Here is a 19691-nt window from a genome sequence, read left to right as displayed (position 1 = left end):
ACAGGTTCACGGTCCCCAACCGACGTCAGACGGCCCTCGCAGAACTCGGAGCTGACGTCAGGAAGGGCACGTCAGATTCCCTGAGCTGACCCCCGCAGCGCGGCCGCCGGTTGTCCATTGTCTTGCGTCTTGAACGGCGCGTGGGAAGGGGCCTCCGGAGACGTTCCCTCGGTAACTCCCCCGCTCATAGCAGGTCAGGTCGGCGGTGGCGGGTTATGTAACAATAGTTGGTCCGCCGATCGCGTTTAGTTACAACGGCGGCGAGGCAAGAGCGTAACAGTAGCTTTCCAAGAAAAGTTGACGCCGCTGTCGCATCTGGCTGGCAAAACTTGCACTTATATATATACATATATATATATATATATATATATATATATATATATATATATATATATATATATATATATATATATATATATATATATATATGATTCCGCCCACACCTCTCCACTCGGGATACAATGATACAACTGAAACACCAAGTCCTCGGTGGCAAGATGAGAGGTACCAGAGCCATTCTCGGCCTCAACCTCGACAGCGTGTCCGATAGAATCGCGCACTCGGCGATCTTGCACCAGATATCACGGCAAAACCTCGGTTTACGCACGGAGAACTACGTAAAAGATTTCTTGACGGACAGAAGAGCTGTTCTAGTGGCAGGGTACCTCCACCTGAAGAGCAAACACTGGGAAGCACCGGCACCCCGCAGGGCTTGGTCATCTCGCCCACGCTCTTCAAGCTGGTCATGATCGGGCTAGTGGAAAAACCGCAAGAACTCGATGACGTGCGGCACACCATATACGCCGACGACATTACCATCTGGGTACACGAAAGCAGCGATGGTCACATCGAAACGGCACTGCAACTAGCAATCGACGCAATAGAACACCTCGTGGGTACGGGATTAGGATGTTCGCCGAAAAAGTTGGAACTCCTTCTTTACTACCCCACGTTAAGGGGCAGACGACCCGGGGGTGGTGGGAATGCGGCGACGACCAGGCAAGAATACGAAGAGGTCAGACTATGCACGAGCAACCTAGCAACCATGCCGATAGAGCAGAGAATAAGGGTTCTCGGCATGATAATCGAGGCCGACGGTGTCAACGGCGAAACGATTACTGATCTAAAGCACAAGACAGCTAACGCCACGAGAATTCTCAAAAGCGTTATTAGCAGAAGAAACGGAATGAGGGAGGCGAGTCTCACACGACTCATACATGGTTTCGTCATGTGCCACATTGCGTACGTAGCGGCATTCCACAACTGGTACAAGGGAAAATATCCTAAGATCAACGTCCTCATCCGCAGGGTGTACAAGATAGCACTGGGTCTACTCGAGTTCACCAGTACGCACCGCTTGCTCCAGCTCTGGCTTCTCAACAGGCTGAGCGAAATCGCCCAGGAGCAGCGCCCTTCACAACAAGAAATATTATCGGGCACGAGAGCGTGACGCCTGATCATGGACAGTCTTGGCATCCGTTACCACACACAACAAGGCCAGAAAGTCGCCGTTACGGACACGATCAGACAAACGCTAACAGTCGGCCCGATTCCAATGGAGTCAGAGGAGTGGAACACAACGGAGTCAGAGGAGTGGCCAGGGCCAGAGCTCTCCTTCACACCCACGGAGATGAAAATGGGCACGGTTCATTGAGGCCGCGGAATAAGCTGCACGCCCGGAATTAGCGACTGCGGTCGTCGATTGTAAAGGCAAAACGCGCGTATCGGCAAGTGTAGCGCGTGCGCGCGCCGAAGTGGAGGAAGCGGCGGTGGCACTCGCCCTCACGGATCCGACGTGCACGATGGTTTTCTGCGACTAGAAACAAGCGGTCGGAAACTTGCCAAAGGATGGATCTCACGGAGAGCGGCCCGAGTAGTGAGCAATTACCAAGTCCAGCGGGACGCAGAATTTCAAGCCAGAATCAAGTGGTTCACGGCGCACATGGGAGAAGTATCGGAAACACATCGCTACCGAAACGAGACGCCACACGTAAAGGCACGCGAGCTCGCGAACCGCGCCGGCTACCGTCGTCCATGGGACAGCACCAAAGACTGTTTGGCGAGCTACAACAAAATTATCAAAGCCCTCTGCCTGGCCCACAAGATCTTCCGTCCGCCCAGCGACAAGCTGGACAGGGCGCAGGCGGCGGCTCTCAGACAACTACATACGCTCACCTACCCTAACCCGATGCAATACCACAGACTCTACCTCGGTACACTCCCGAGAAATATATGCAAATTCTGCCAGATTGACATCGCCACTTTAACTCACATGTTCTCGGAGTGTAACAATAACCCGCACGGTGCTAACTCCGGAACCCTTCCGCCGCGGTGAGCCACTGCCTTGCGCAGCCCCTGCCTCGGCGAACAACTCTGGGCCGTCCAGCAGGCCTGCGAGGCGGCGGCGAGGCAAAATACATCTCCACTCGGGTGACCTAAGACCCCGTCGGCGAAAGCCCTGCAGGACTATAAATAAAGTTGTTACCAACCAACCAAATCCGATATATAAGGTCGCTAGTCATTTTCCACTGCAGTCATGCTATCGTTTCGTTGCACCCGCAGAAGTCTCAAAGTGGGCTGTTGGCCATTGCGCTAAGAAATGAGTACCCTTGTTTCAACCAGCAAAGAGCAGCCCGCTCAGGTACCCTAGGCCAACTGGACAAGCGCCCAATAATGGAAAACAAGATCCTTATAATCTGGCCTATGCGAACATCAGTGCGAGCCCCTATGAAGGCATCACTGCATTATCTAAAGACACCGGGCTTGGTGACAAATTGTGACTGTACACTCTGACATATGATGGGACGGGGACACTGTGTAACATTAGGAACGCCTCACATACTGCGTGACAGTGCCCACAGAAACAGTTCTTTATTGTGTGCATGTGTTTGTGTGCGTTTTTTTAAATTCTTTTTCTCGCTCTCACGCATCGCATCCCGTTGCTCCTCCCCAGTACCGAGTAGTCAACCGGAGATAATCTCTGATTAACCTCCCTGTCTTTTCTTTGCCTTTCTCTCTCTCTCTCTCTCTCTACCTCAGCCACGCAATTGGCCTTTGTGTCGTGTCACCTTTCTTTACCGGAACTATGCATAAATTTCTCGCTTAAGTTGGGGAAGTTCTCGACACCTTGTTTGCCACACTCTCACGCATTCGTTGAACACCCTTGATCGTGTGAAAAATTGACTAAGGAAGTTTCATGCTTATCACTATGCTTCCTGCTCCGCATGTCGCAAACTTGAGAGTGCAATAGCCACCGCGGTGATTTCATTTGCTCACTTCACTGTTACGGGAGCCCTCAATAAACTATAGAAAGGGTGCACAAGCGAAGTGCATTAACGATGTTCTATGCATTGGATAGTCTATTGGAACAGGCAGTTAGAGCGACTACCCCTCTTTTAACAGAGTGGGTCTGAAGCCCACTAGGTAAGGCGGTGAAATATCGACAACTGTAACATTTCCTGTCGCATTTTTCCAGGTAACATAACGTCCACAATTCGTTAGGACCTGGATCCATTGTCTCAGAAAACTTCATGCGCTAAAATTTTTTGCGAGCTAAATTTATAGTCAATCTTGATGCTCGACATAAGATTACAGCAAAGGTGGACGACAAAAGGCAAATAGAAATTACGTACGAAAAGCTTTGTGACTATGGGCCTCATTTGTCTAGCACAACTTGACACTTGAGAAAAATTTATAGGGTAAGACATGGCTATCTCCATCCCCACCAGTCGGCAAGGTGTACTATGTGAAACTCTTCGTCAGTATGTTTAATAGGAGTGAAGTAACATGTTCTATGACTGGTAGTAGTAGTAAAAAAAAAAAAACGTCTCTAAACAGAGATGACCTCAGGGCCTGTGATGGGATGGGGTAAAAATCGCCACTAAAAGGCGCCACTAGTGATGTCGTTAGTTTCCGTCACAGCCGAGCGCGCGGGCAGCAGTTTCTCTTCGGCTCCGAAGTGGGCAGACCACGCGTCATACGCACTTCTGAGGAGCAGGCAGTTTTCAATCAGCAACACCGCGAGCAGCACCGGGAACATGCTCGTCTACGCCGTGCCGATGCTGCAGCCCGGTCACGAGTACGAACTCGTGCAGTCGAGCGCAAGCAGCAACTGCGTACCGAGAATCCGGCAGCCTGCCAAGCCGTCGTTTAACGAACGATCGGGATTAACCGGGTGATAAACACCGAGACCGCATGTTTCAGCTTCGCTGGTTAACCATCTGTACGAAGGGCTTGGGCGGCCTTTTTTTTGTAATTTCGATACAGCAACACTTATTTATAGTAGTATTTATCGTATACCCTCTGCTTTATTCCTTTCAGTAGTGTTCATTCCAAATCGCTGTGATAAGCGTACAGATTTTGCCTCTGCTAAGCATTGCTAAACCACGAATGTGCATTGCTAAGCGTGACGTCGCGGGATCAAGCCTCGGCCGTGGCGGCCGCATTTTGATGAGGGCAAAATAAAAAAAAAATAAAAAAAATAAAAAACGCTCGTTTACCGTGTATTGGGAACACGTTAAAGAATCCCAATTGGTCAAAATTAATTCATGCACCCTCACTACGGCTTGCCTCATGATCATATCATAATTTTGACTCTTAAAACCCAAGAATTTAAATTTTTAACCACAAATGTCGGAACATCGCGACAGAAGATCATAACTTGTTCCTGCCTATCAAGCGGTGCGAACTGTTTACACCGGTATACGCACGGAGTTTCATAAGCTAGATCGCACACGATCGAGAGGCAATCGAGAGGCAATCGAGAGGCGATCGAGAGGCAAACGGTAAAGACAATGATTTCGGTTTTTGTGTGTTTTTTCGTATTCGTTACCGTCTCTTCGTTCTTCACCAGCTCAGTGACAGACCTTCAGAGCCCAAGGGTGGTATTGTCGGGCGATTACCTTCAAGGACACTTATGAGCTGCCTACTATACATTACAGCCCCTCAACAACAGGGGCCCAACTGTAACGTAACAATAGCAATGTTCCTAGATAGGAAGGTAGAGAGAGAGAGAGAGAGAGAGATGAAATGATAAATGAAAGGCAGAGAGGTTAACCAGAACTGAACCCGGTTGGCTCGCCTACACTGGGGGAAGGGGGAAAGGGGAGGGAAAGAGCAAAAGAAGAAGAAAAAGTCCACTGTAGATTTCGCCGACGGGGTAACAGTTTTCTGTTCTACATCACTGACGGTCACTCAGTCCGGATCCCAGACGCTTACTCAATTCGGTAGCTTTTAAAATCGCAGCACAGCTTTTGTGACCTGTTGTAGCTGCAATATGCGAGGCCATGGTCCCAAGATCTTTTTCAATGTTAACGGTTTTGTACCTTACTGATTTATAGCTGCGCAGAGGTCATGTCTTTCAATTTCGAAAGAGGGGCAGTAGCACAGTATACGTGTTCTATAGCTTCCTCGACACCGTAGGTATTGCACTCGGCGCTATCACCCATTCCAATCAAACACGTATCTGCGCTGGGGAATACAACATCCAAGCGTAAGTGGCACAGAATTGTTTCCTCATTTGGTGGAAGCCCAGGTAATAGCCGCAGTGGCATAGACGGGTCGAGAGAATGTAATCGATGCTGGGTGAATTCCGGTGTGTGCCACTTATCCAATGTCATACAGTGCACTAGCTTACTTAATTGTTCGGTTGCGTCAGTCCCCGATAAAGGTACAGAAACGAGGTTTGCTTTTTCGTGTGCTTTCCTAGCAGCTTCGTCGGCGAGCCCGTTGCCCGGCTGCCCTTAACGGGGCAGTCACTTAAACACGACGTCGTGTCCTTTCGCGATCATATGATGGTGCGATTCTCGTATCTTCGACTCGAGTTGTTCACAGCACCCACGACGAAGGAGTGACAAAAGACATTGTAGGGCTGCCTTTGAGTAACAGAATATTGTCCATCTATTAGCCGGTCGGTTGTTAATATAATCAAAGGCATCTCAGAAGGCAACAAGCGCCAACCGGTCGATGTTGCGACACGAGAGATCTTGTATCTGATGCTTATGAATTGTGATGTGCCGGTGGAGCTCGTCTGAGTGGAACAGCCATCCGTATATATGTGCACTCGGTCAAAAGAAAGTGTGCAAACAATCCAGAGCTGCTTGTTTCGAAGCCAAAGTAGGCAGGTTAGTTTTCTTTATTATTCCTGGAACGAAAAGGCGCACTTCAGGTTTTAAACACCACAAAGCTGAGAGAGAACGGGCCCAGGGTGTGAAGCCCGATGGTAGGGAGGCACGATGAATGCTGACCACGTTGGAGAAGGATGCCAGTGGTCGTCGTTCTGGCAGGCAGACAAGATAGCTTGATTGCATCCGTTAAACGTGGCAAATATGGGCCCTAGGCCCATATTCTCTACGTTTCACTCTGTCACTTTTATATGCTATACATGGTATGGTTTCTGTTGTTATCTTCGACAGGGTGCTCAGATAGTGTTTTTTTTTACGAGCATCGTATTTCTCTTGCACCTGTGGATGCTAATAGCTCTTGTCATTTGATATCTAATTAGGTTCAGGATTATGGCTCCAGTCTGACCATGCGATGGTGCCATGTCGTATCTGCTGTCAAAACTTGGCCAGCCAAACCACCCCAAAAGAACTGCTGTAATTCGTGAAGGCAACCGAAATTAGCGACAGTCGACACAGCGCTGATAATTTTCATTACGTCGGTGAGTCCTCTTTTGAATCTTTTCCTCTATTTTATCTTTCTCCCAGTACGGGATAAACAATCGGGCCGATTCCATTGTTAACGAACCTCCCTTTTCTTTATCATCTCTCTCTCTTTTATCAGCCATTACTCATTGTAGTATATGCGTATGGTGTTAGCACATGGCTTTTCGAATTGAATTCGACTATTATGCGGTGGCAGTTGCTGTGATTTTGTGGTGTTATTACTTGCTGCAGAGCGCTATGGCCATTGGTTGAATTTGCAGCTGCGGTCGCGAACTTCTGGTGATGGTGGAACGGAGAATCTCATGTTTCTGCGCACGTTTCATTCAGGCACAAATCCAATTTGGTCAAAAGGCGTCAGGAGCCCTCAGCTACTGCGTCCTTCGTAGCACCTGTGTTGCTCAGGGGCGTCAAACTCCATAAGTCGAACACTTTTCTCCTGGATATCGTGTAGATCTGCCGTCTGCACTGTGAGTAGGCTCGAAGGCCCACCCAGTATCAACTTCAGCTGGGAGCACTATGTCGTGTGCCATTTTCAAACGGTGTGGAATGCTTATCCATGTCCTTACCATATCATCCTTTATTACCGTATCTTTGCCAGCTTCCAGTTAAATTACTGTCAAGCAGCAGACTACACAATACGCTGGCAGATACCTACCTTCCTGACACTCCTGGTCACAATCAAATTACCTTTTAGAGCCATTCGTTTTTCTTTTAGACAGCTTCAATCAAAACCGAGCGCTCAACACAGTCAACAGAAAATTTTAAAAAACGCCTTGATTTCACATTTTGATGCGAGCTACATGCAGCTTCCCTCGGAAACAGCGTTACGTGCAATATCCGGGTGGGAAAATTTCTTGTAGCGCGCTGCAACGTCAGAAAGAGGAATGCCTTTTGAAAAGTAAAAAAGAAAAAAAATCTTCCTTGGTGCTTCTGTCCATGCCGTTGCACGAAATGAGATTTCCTAGGATATCTCTTGCCTGTCCGGAACTCTGGGCTTCACTTTGACACACGTTGCGCTTATCGGTTGTATTCGTTGCAAAGTTCCAAAAGAAAAAAGCTACACGAAGGGAGATCGTTCTATCCGCCTCCTAAATAATATCGCGTGCTGGATAGAATGCCTACCGAAGGAAACTACGTCGACTTGCTGCTCCGATTCATATCGCAGTTTAGGCGCAAGTTACTAACAATATTTTGCTGAGCATTAGACTACAGGGTAAAACAACAAAAAAGAAAAAACAATAGCAGATCACGAAAGGTTGTGCGTAGCGTAAGTAAACGACACAAATCGGCGGTAGACCACAGACGATCGGCCTTTCTTAAAGCAAATAACTTTTTTTGGCGCTTTCACCCGTTTTCGTGGTCGGTGGTTGGTAGTCAGTGGTCACATTTTCATTGTCGATATACAAAGGCTCCGGTTCAATGATCGCGGCTCTCGCAAAATGGAGCTGCGGGGCGCGTTCGTGGACGAACGGCCGCTATTATAGCTCTTTCAGAGTGTCGCACAGTGTTGCACACCTATGCTACCGCTACAAATGTGCTGGTCAACGGCTCTGTTCGCTACGGAATTACACAATGAAACAGCCAGCGCTGCCTAAATGTCCTTGCTGTAAGGACTATAGGTTTTCAAGCGCATCATTCCTTTAATAAACGAATAGATTTTTAAGAAGAGTTCAGCTATTCGCTTATTCGACAGCTATTCAACACACATGAATATCATGGCCCACGATGTCGAGATGCACCGCGGCAAACCGGTCACTTGGTTGCAGGAAATGTTGTACATGGAGAATCGCTGTACTTTGGTGGCGCTGACACGTTGTGTAGGCGTAAATCCCAGTCGCGAGTATCGGCGTTTATGCGCGGCCGAGCGATTCTTCAGGAAATCAGGCGCAGTGTGGCGCGAACACTAGGGTGGGCCAGCTCATAGACCGCGTGGAAAACGTCTTGCCGGAGCAGAGCAACAGGAACAAATAGCCGTAAAAAAATAGTTGAAGTGGCGCAGACTACAGCGTTCCCGTTAAGCTCAATACCTTCGAGCTTCAAAGACGTCGCAGAAAAACACATTCGATGCACATAGGGATTGTTAGCTTGATATCTGGCGGGGGTCGGTAAGTTGATTGAGGAATGTAGTTGTGACTGTGTAAAGACAGTTTTCACATGGCTGAGGGCATCGGTTGGATCATTGTTGATGTCGCTGTTGCACCGGACATCGGTGAGGAACATTAAATCGTAGATGTAGAAGTTCAAGTGGTGTATTCGTCGATTGCAATAATGCGAGGGTGTACATTAGATGTTTGTGGTTAGTGAATATCGTCAAGGCACAACCTTCTGCAATGCGGCGAAAATGTCGGACGGCAAGAGAAATGGTGACCAGCTCCCTTTTAAATTTGTTGTGGCGAGTTTCGGTTGTTGCACCTTGTTTAGGGAAGAAAGCGAGGAGCTGCAATCACTTCAGTTTGCGTTTAATTAGTGTAAGACAAAACCTACGGCCGTGTTTGAAGCACGCATCATCCCTGCTTGGGCTAGAATAGCAGAAAGAAAGAAGGGCTGGAAGTGTAGCGCTTGCCAAAGCACGCTGGAGCGTCTGGAAAAGGCTCCGACGGTGGGGTCCCAAGGCAGAGCGGACGCTTGGCGCTTCACGCTGAGCAAGCAATCCAGGGGAGTGACGATCGAGCGGGGTACAACCGCTGGTAAAGTGTCGATTGAAATGCGTCATTCCAAGAAACTGGCGTATTTTCATCATGGCGGTCGGCGCGAGAAATTCAGCGATGACCTGCAGAATGGATGGAAGAGACCGGATGCCACTGGAGTACGGGCGGTGACACAGGAATAAAAGGGCGAAGACACCGAACTCGCTCTTTGCGGCATTGATGACGATGCCGTGTGGCGACAGCCGTTCGAGCAGGAAATGAAACTGCTGTAGATATTCGTCGAGCAAGGAAATAGCGACCAAAATGCAATCGACGTACGCCAATAGAAATGTTAAATTGCGTTTCACTGAGTGGACGGAACGCTGAAACGACTGTGCAGCGGTGCGCAGGCCAAACAGCAAGAGTAGGAACTCGTCGAGGCTGAAAGGGGTAGTGTTGGTCGTCTTCTGGAACTCTCCAGCCACCTGAACTTGGTGGTAGGCCCGGGCGACATGGATTTAAGAGAAGGGGGCGGCGCCATGCAGAGCAAGCTTTCTACTTTGGGCGAGGCACATCGGTCACTATCAGTGCTGGTGTTCAAAGCATGGTAGTCGTCGCATAATATTCCAGTCGCTCCAGTCACCTGTTTTCTAGGACATGAGAAGCAGCAAACACTAATTGGAAGAAAGCCTATTAATCCTGAACCTAAATGCAAGGCGAGTCCGCCTGAAATCATGCTGCAATCAGCTCCGGTGATTATAACGTTACCCAACGGGAAGTGAGGTAGAACGAAAACTTCAAACAAGAGCTATAAGACGGACAGGGAAGATGAAACAGCTAAGCCGGCGCTGGCTTACTGAAGGTCAAGCTTTATTGGACAAAAAACCGCAGCCATAGTTATTTCAATTCCTATGTCCCTTTATACTACATTTCCTTTCAAAGGCACCGGCCATGGTTGCTCAGTGGCTTTAATGGTGTTGGGCTGCTGAGCACGAGGTCGCGGGATCGAATACCAGCCACGGCGGCCGCATTTCGATGGGGGCGAAATGCAAAAACACCCGTAGATTTATGTGCCCGTTAACCAACCCCCGGTGGTCGAAATTTCCGAAGTCCTCCACTACCTCGTGCCTCATAATCAGAAAGTGGTTTTGGCACGTAAAACCCCATAATTTTAAATTTCGAAGGCAGAACAGTGTCAATCAAATAGCCACTCTTCCAGAGTGTCATAAGCACTATCTAATCAACCTACCATGGTATCTTAGTAGCTGCCAAGTTCTAGGTCACGGTGTCGATCCCGGCCGCGGCGGTCGCCTTCCTATGGGAGAGGAATGCAAAAACGCTCGTCTACCATACTATCGTGAGCAATATCAGCGGGAACACGCGAACGCGTGGCAAATAGCCTCAAACCCGACGTGGGGCGATTAGCGGCGGTCGCTGTCGGAAACAAAGTGGAAAGATCGCCGTGGTTCCCATAGCTGTTTGCACTCCCTTCTCGCTAGCGTTGCTACGAAACGGCAGCTGGTTGTGTTTACCGGCCGCTAGCGATGATATAAGTTCATATCAGCGCGCGCAGCCAGATCCAGTGACCCATCAGGCTACATAACTACTGACAGATCGGCCGTGACGTAGCCTGCCGTGATACAAAGATTTGCTTATATCTACGTGGTGTTGGCTGAGCATTAATACACCTGTCTTTTTTTTTTCGTGGAATATGCTTGACCACGCCTTAGGTGCCTAGCATGCATCTGTGTTTTAGCGCCTGACGATGTTGCGAGTGCCTTTGCATAGGCGGGAAGAAGCTGTCGAATTGTCAACGAAAGATTACACGCTGCGCAATATTGCTGCCTTGACAGGCTGCCAGTTGAAGACCATCAGCAGGACAGTCCAAGCATACCGAGATGAATGACGCATTAAGGATTCGCCGCACAAGAGGCGACCCCGCACCACGTCGATAGACCAACGCATCTGATCACGTCGATAGACCAACGCTTACAAATTGTTGCTGCAGTTTATGAGAAGCCATTTCAAAGTGCGAAGGACGTGAGCAGTACTCTCGACCTGTCAAATGTAAGTGACAGCACGGTACGGTGAACGTTAAGGGAAGTCGCACTTCGAAGTCGCATCGCCGCTCAGGAGCCGCTTTTCACAACTGCCAACCAAACTTCTCGCTTGAAGTTCGCTGTCGATCAGCGCAGCTGGAGGGTGGCAGGATTGGAAATATGTCGTGTTCTCCGACGAGACTACTTTCTCGGGCCACTGGAACCAGCAGAAAAGAGTGTGGCCCATTGAGAACACACGCTTCTGTCCGCAGAACATCATGGAGGTGGCCACAAGCAGACGCACGTCAGTAAACGTGTGGGTGGCTATTTCGCGTGACAGCTAAGCCCCCTTGTAAGAATCTCTGGTAGATTTACGAGTCCTGCGTATTGCACATTGCTGGAGCACGAGATGATATCATATGCCATATGCATTGAACGATTCACACCCGAATGGGTACTATCTATTCCAACAGTACTCGTCTCCTGTGCATCTCCTGTGCGTCTCCGTGACGCGTCTTTTATATGAACGAGGGGTAATGCGACTTGACTGGTGCGCGAAGGGTGCGGACATGAACATAATAGAGCATGTTTCGGCACGTATGAAGGCTAAGCTTTCCATTCTTTCCTTGGACTCGGCGACCGCTGATGAACTGTGGGAAGCTATACAATAAGAGTAGAAACGTCTTCCAGGTGACAGAGCCTTCGTTGAGGCTTTCTACGGGTCTCTGACACAATGAATGTAGGCCATCATACAAGCCCGTGGGGCCATGAAACTTTATTAGGCCACCATACGCGCAAGAAAAGGGCTGATATAATGGGGTACTTTTTTTATGTGATTTCAAAGTTTATAACCATGTCGCAAGCGCCCAATAAAAACATTTCAACTAACTGCTGCGTGCAATTTTTCTCTGTTCACGAGAACCAGAATATAGCAAAATAGGTATAAAAAACAATACTGTTTCTTCCTGCGCATGAACGCTATTACAGGCGCTATAGTAACAAGCTGGTATCACTGCCAGACATTCCGCGCATGTCATATGCGAAAGAGAAGAGAGAGAGGTATTTTGCGCAGAACTATGAGCACCAAAATGGCACGCTTTGCGTGCTATAACTGCCTAATCATCGCCAGTGACCGGTGAAACGCAGTCAGCTGCTGTATCGTAGCAACGCTAACGAGTCGGGAGCGCAAATAGTTAGCGGCAGCGGAAGAGCGCCCCTCTTTCAGCTCTGTTTTCGACACCATCATCCACGTATTGCGCTAACTCAGTTTCTAGGCTATTTGCGAGTCATTCGCGTGTTCCCGCTCATATTGTTCATGATAGTACATTCCGTGCACGTTAAGAACCCCAGCTGATCAAAATTAACCCGGCATCCCTACTAACGCGTGCCTCATATAAGTGGCGTCTATGCTTGCGCCTCACCATCTAGCGACCGAGATTGCGGCTTGATAAGGACGCTTCATTGACGCTCGCCCATCTGTGAGAGGTAAGCGACACGTCATTGATAGGCGTCTACTATGGGCGTCACAGTTGGGCGTCACAGAAGGCCTCCAACCTCCCAAGCGCGTGCCGCACATGCACGTCGATACCATGACAGCACGACGGCGGCGACGATGGCGCGAACGCACCGCGAGTGTACGTATAATTAATATCGCAGTAAAAGTCCCAGTGCCCCAGTAACATTCAAAATCAAGACCCACATATTGCGAGTTGAAGATTCTACCTCTTAGGGGGCCATTTTGCGGATGCATGGCAGCAAAGAATACATAAACAATACTGCACCTGGCTCTTTGAGCGCTTGTTGACACCACTTGACGCCATGCTTTACTGATAATCCATAAACCAGTGCCAGTGTGAAAGAATATAAACCATGCATATATATAAATTATGGGGTTTTACGTGCCAAAACCATTTTCTGATTATGAGGCACGCCGTAGTGGAGGACTCCGGAAATTTCGACCACCTGGGGTTCTTTAATGTGCACTTAAATCTAAGTACACGGGTGTTTTCGCATTTCGCCCCCATCGAAATGCGGCCGCGGTGGCCGGGATTCGATCCCGCGACCTCGTGCTCAGCTCTATAAACCATGTCACTGACAAGGAGGGAAAGGCTGGATAAGAAGCCGCCGTGTCTCTCTATTTCTTCACCAGTGTGAAGCGACACATGCACAAAGGAAGATGACTTAGACTAAAAGCATTACTGACTAAAGCCTTCTGTTTCCGCTCGAAAGGAGGTTGCTCATGCGCACCTACGAATATTTACTCCACCGACACAACCCGAAACAGTGCAAGATTTACTTCGTTCAGGGCTTCGCATTATCAACCAATCTGCAACTTTTTCTTCGACCGTGACAATTTCTTTCCGAGGAACCCGCATGTGCTTCCATTGTAGGGATTCGTGCCGCTCTGAAGTTTTTGCACGACAATTTTTTCTTCATGATGATCATAATGATAATAATAATGTTTTCTAATGACATTTACTTCAATTGGGTTGGTGAGAAATAGTGCCATAGAGAGAGAGAGAAACGAGCAAGGCAAGGTAGGGAAGTTAACGAAGGTCGTGCCCAATTGGTAACTCTACATTTGGGGAGGAGGAAAGGAGAAGCATAGATAAGAAAGAAAGAGAAGAAAATAATAACGATTCAGTCATTCATAACGAATTAGTCTTTGTAAGCTGCTTAGTTCCTTCCATATTGTAATCTAATATTGCCTCTGCCCTAGCTTCAGGAAAAGTGTCATGAAGCAGGCATTACCAAATTTTCACGAGGCTAGCCATAGCCGTATTTTCGTGAGATAAAAAGCTATCCTATACCCCAGCTACACACGCACCTTCAATGTCCATTGAATGTTAGTGTCATTCAACTCCTCGAGGTCCGTTCCTGCTGATTAATAGGTGGCGTCGAATTTACATCTGGAACCTATACCTCTTCAATAACTGAATCGATGTCATGGAAAGTATCCCACTTCACCCAGCAGTTGCGGCATTTTCCCGTTTGATGGAGAGCTCACCAGTTTCGACGACGGTAGCGTTCAGTGACAATTGAGAGTGAACGTACATGCTGACACGGTTAATAGTGCGAAACGTTCAGCCAGCCCCTGTCGACAGCCTGAAATTAATATCCATGAATCAACTCAGTAGACCGTATAGCGTCACTCCGCGTGGCGTCCAAATGCTGAAAGGACGACGATAAATCCCAATGCAACGAGTTTTGTACAGACGCGTAGTCAAGGACATGGATTGAATCAATTTATGCAATTTATGCCGCCGTGATTACTAAGACTGAAAGCGCAACATACGCGGTTACATATATATCTTATTGACAAAATCTACACTATTTCAGGTCATATTTTCGCCTCGAGAGTATCTTTGCCACTACAAAACCTCAGTCGCTAGACTTGCGACCGCCCATGCTATTGGTATTAAAATTAGCGCAAGTATCCGCTAACTTTTGCGCCTGTCTTCTCTGTGCTATAGTTACGTTTTTTTTTTTATTTCTCTCTTTAAACGCTAGGCCGCATCCTTCTTTCAGAGTCAGATTTTACGCATACAAGCTAAAGGACTATTGCGTGCAGCAAGGAGAAACCTTCGAACGCTGTCTAGCGGCTTGCCAGAGAAAGTTCAATGCTAAACTTAGTGTATGGTTAATAAGCGTAATACCAACCACCAGAAGCATGACCTACACTTCAAGAAAAAGATCATACTACACCCGGCGACTTCTTCATGTGGCCGCGCAACGAAAGCTATGGAGCCGACGAACTTGCTTAGGAAAAGGATTTACGTTTCTTGTTGTTTCTAGTTCCCTGGCTTTTTGGTATCCAGGTGTGGTTTTCCTGGTCCTGTCAATCGCCAGCGAAACGTCGGCACTGCTTGCGTAGAAAAAACAAGAGCAGAAGCCCCGCACGTGCGAGCGCGTGTGCGTAGGTTTGGCTGTGTTGCCACAGAAAGTTGTCGCCGGGTCTAGTGGGCTATAATGTTCCGTTCATCGAAATTTGTTCTGGTTAACTTCCTCGCCTTTCGCTTTTCTTTCTCTCTGTCCCCCCCCCCCCCCCGCCTTCTCTCTCTCTCTCTCACTCTCTCGCTCTCCCTCTCTCTCTCCAACGCTACGGTGCCGCAATGATCCGCTGCCCTGTGAACGTATACGTAACGCACGTTCCTAGCGCAACGTATTTACATAAGGTATCTGCACGCGTTTATTGAAGGGCAAATTTTTGCACTAGCACAGCTATGGGAAACAAGCTTTTGGAGTAAATATATCGCAATAAGTCCTAATAAAGGTAAGCGCACTCTTGTCTGCTGCGCGTGCCTTCTTTGCTCTTGTTACTCTGTAAGTTCCCATAGCGCGGTTTTAACTACTCGTTGGCAACTAACCCTTAAGAACCCACAACCGCCCGCCACGATGGCTTAGCGGCTGTGACATTGCGCTGCCAAGCACGACGTCGTGGGACCAAATCGTGGCCGCGGCGGCCACGTTTCGATAGGGGCGCAATGCAAAAAACGCCCGTGTCCCTGCATTGGAGACATGTTAAAGATCACCTGGTGGTGAAAATTAATCCGGAGTCTCCGCACCTGCCTACGGCGTGCCTCATAATCAGATCGCGGTTTCGGTACGTAAAACCACAGAATTCATTCATTCATTCCCTTAAGAACCCAGCGTTCGCGAACGCCAAAACTGGCTACAGCCCCATCAACTCGTTCCCTTATTGATCCCAATGTCGCTACATAGGTGGGTAAATCCTTCATGGCCATGAACTGAATGAGCGTGCATAATGGGAGGAGAAAAGAGATGACGTACGTGCAACAAAAGCGAGCAATTTGTTCATGTCAGAGTTCTAGGTGCTCCTTCGGAGCACGCGCTTACGATGCATTCTTCCGGTCGCACGTACCCTTTCATGGCGCTAGGCTGCTGTTGGCGCAATGTGGCGCTTGCACTAGTCTCACGCTTTAAGTTACTTCAATACTTTGTTCAAATGGCACCGTGTTTTTTTTATGTTGTTTCTTAGTCAATTTCTTCCTCGGCGAATTACCCTCCCCCCCTTTTTATGCCGTATCGGGCAAATCTGTTTCCAGCTTCATTCCTAGGCCGATCACTGAGATGTGTAGTCTAAAAATGTGGTCGATCCAAAGATACTGTAGTTGAAACATTTAAGCAGTCCGAGGCTCCTCCCACTCCCCGTCATAGGAGTCGTGACGTCATAGGATGCGGTGCACAGCAGCTTCACCCCATTCTTACGCCCAACTAGCTCAGAAATACATTGTCTTTCATGGATTTCAATTAGAAGTTGAATCGCCTTCAAACTTTTTTTTTCTTAAAATGTATACATGTAGGTATTCCGTAGGTTTAAGATATTTAGGAGGGGCTGAAATGAGCGCCTTTACTGGTTCCGTCAGGTTCTATCAGGTTCCATTACCAGCAAGACGGCTTTAAGGGCTCGACCAGCTGACATTTAAATAGCCTGGCTGGATCAAGTTTTCTGCTCAATGAACGTAAACGAGAACGCTGAACGAGGGCTGACCCAGATTCTGCTTTATAAGGCCACATAGCATACTGTACAACATGTATTGTACAACATAGCATACTGTACAACATGTACAACAGCATACTGTACAACACCATGTATTTGCTCCACTGCAGTCGTGGTGCTTTGCGCATCAGCTGTCATTTCTTTCTTGCCAATAAACAAGGCTTTTTCTTATGTAATAAAATCTGGCCAGCCGCAATCATTTTTTGCGAGCTCATTTTGCATCGTCCTTTCAATTACAACTGACCTAAAGACGTGGGTGTAGTGGTAGTCATCCCCGTGCTCAGACCATTTGCCGTCCGTTCCTGCCTCTTTTCTTCGAGCTTCAAAGAAAGCTTAACGATTGAATTTACTATAAAAATTTATAGCATACATTCGAGAGGGAGCAAGAGAGAGGGAGAGAGTCGATCATTTTTCGGAGACGGTCTGGTGGGGGAATGAGGGTACAAGACTCAGTCCAAGAAAATGTATTCGGCTGTATAGTGCTTGATGCACTCAAACTGCATAGTGGCCGATTTTGAGTAAGCGTCTGAGGTTTCCAGTAGGAGCTGTTTAATTAGCAGTCGAATGCCAAGTTTGGGCAAAAATAGAGCCAACGTGCGTACCATTCATGTGCACACAGAAATAGTGCGACGCGTCCCTAATCACAAAGGACGCGGTGAACTATTTCCGATATGTCCCAGCTACAGCATGTGGAAGAGTGGGCAGGGCGGAAATTGATGAGGTATACCTACAAGTTGCGTATCCTTGTATGCACTCTTGGTTAGGAAAGCGCGAAGAAATAAAAGCAAGTGAAGAACAACGGACGAGCGCCACGAGTCCAGACTTATGTATTCCGCCAGTTCAAAATTTTGTCGAAACTTGTATGCGACACGGTACGCTGCTTCTCGACCTGCGCCCATCATTATAATCTGACACCTTTCAGAAAAAATACGAGGTGGGCGTATTGCTTCTCCCTAAGCAAACCAACGCACGACTCCCCATGCCAAATACTCGGTCCACAGGACGCTAAATGCTTTCTGCTGTAGTAAAATGCGATACATTCAACGCAAACAAAAAATACCTGACTCGAAAGCCCATAGAAACTTCACTTACCAGAAAAAAAAAATAAGAAGTGGCCTTCCGATCATGATAATCGCCGACGTGGTATTTTAAACATTTTTTCTGGTAGCTTGAAGGTGGGCTTATTTCTCTCTCTCTTTTTCTTTCTCGCGTCATTATGTATACATTCTAGAATTTTAGTTTTTGAGAACGAAATACATGTAATGAAAAAGAAAACCGAAGTAGAACGTCACAATTAAGAGCGCCACACTCTAAAGTTAATAAAGGACTTTCTTGTGAAAAGAGTTCGCTTGGTCGACCTCATCATCAGCCTAGTTACGCCCACTGCAGGGCAAAGGCCTCTCCCATACCTCTCCAGCTACCGCGGTCATGTACTAATTGTGGCCATGTTGTCCCTGCAAACGTCTTAATGTCATCCGCCCACCTAACTTTCTGCCGCCCCCTACTACGCTTCCCTTCCCTTGAAATCCAGTCCGTAACCCTTAATGACCATCGGTTATCTTCCCTCCTCATTACATGTCCGGCCCATGCCGATTTCTTTTTCTTGATTTCTACTAAGATGTCATTTACCCGCGTTTGTTCCCTCACCCAATCTGCTCTTTTCTTATCCCTTAACGTTACACTTATCATTCTTCTTTCCATAGCTCGTTGCGTCGTCTTCAATTTCAGCAGAACCCTTTTCGTAAGCCTCCAGGTTTCTGCCCCGTACGTGAGTACTGGTAAGACACAGCTGTTATACACTTTCCTCTTGAGGGATAGCGGCAACCTGCTGTTCATGATTTGAGAATGCCTGCCAAACGCACCCCAGCCCATTCTTATTCTTCTGGTTATTTCAGTCTCATGATCCGGGTCCGTGGTCACTACCTGCCCTAAGTAGATGTATTCCCTTACCACTTCCAGTGCCTCGCTACCTATCGTAAACTGCTGTTCTCTTCCGAGACTGTTAAACATTACTTTAGTTTTCTGTAGATTAATTTTCAGACCCACCCTTCTGCTTTGCCTCTCCAGGTCAGTGAGCATGCATTGCACTTGGTCTCCTGAGTTACTAAGCAAGGCAACAAGGCAATATCATCAGCGAAACGCAAGTTGCTAAGGTATTCTCCATCAACTTTTATCCCCAATTCTTCCCACTCCAGGTCTCTGAATACCTCCTGTAAACATGCTGTGAATAGCATTGGAGATATCGTATCTCCCTGTCTAACACCTTTCTTTAATGGGATTTTGTTGCTTTCTTTGTGGAGGATTACGGTGGCTGTGGAACCGCTATAGATATCTTCCAGTATCTTTACATATGGCTCATCTACACCCTGATTCCGTAGTGCCTTCATGACTGCTGAGGTTTCGACTGAATCAAATGCGTTTTCGTAATCAATGAAGGCTATATATAAGGGTTGGTTATATTCCGCACATTTCTCTATCACCTGATTGATAGTGTGAATATGGTCTATTGTTGAGTAGCCTTTACGGAATCCTGCCTGGTCCTTTGGTTGAAAGAATTCTAAGGTATTCCTGATTCTATTTGCGATTACCTTAGTAAATACTTTGTAGGCAACGGACAGTAAGCTGATCGGTCTATAATTTTTCAAGTCTTTGGCGTCCCCTTTCTTATGGATTAGGATTATGTTAGCGTTCTTCCAAGATTCCGGTACGTTTGAGGTCATGAGGCATTGTGTATATAGGGCGGCCAACCTTTCTAGGACAGCGTTCCCACCATCCTTCAACAAATCTGCTGTTACCTGATCCTCCCCAGCTGCCTTCCCCCTTTGCATAGCTCCCAAGG

Source organism: Dermacentor andersoni, chromosome 2 (assembly GCF_023375885.2).
Source record: "Dermacentor andersoni chromosome 2, qqDerAnde1_hic_scaffold, whole genome shotgun sequence".
Lineage (NCBI taxonomy): Eukaryota > Metazoa > Arthropoda > Arachnida > Ixodida > Ixodidae > Dermacentor > Dermacentor andersoni.
Note: the sequence above shows the minus strand (reverse complement) of the source record.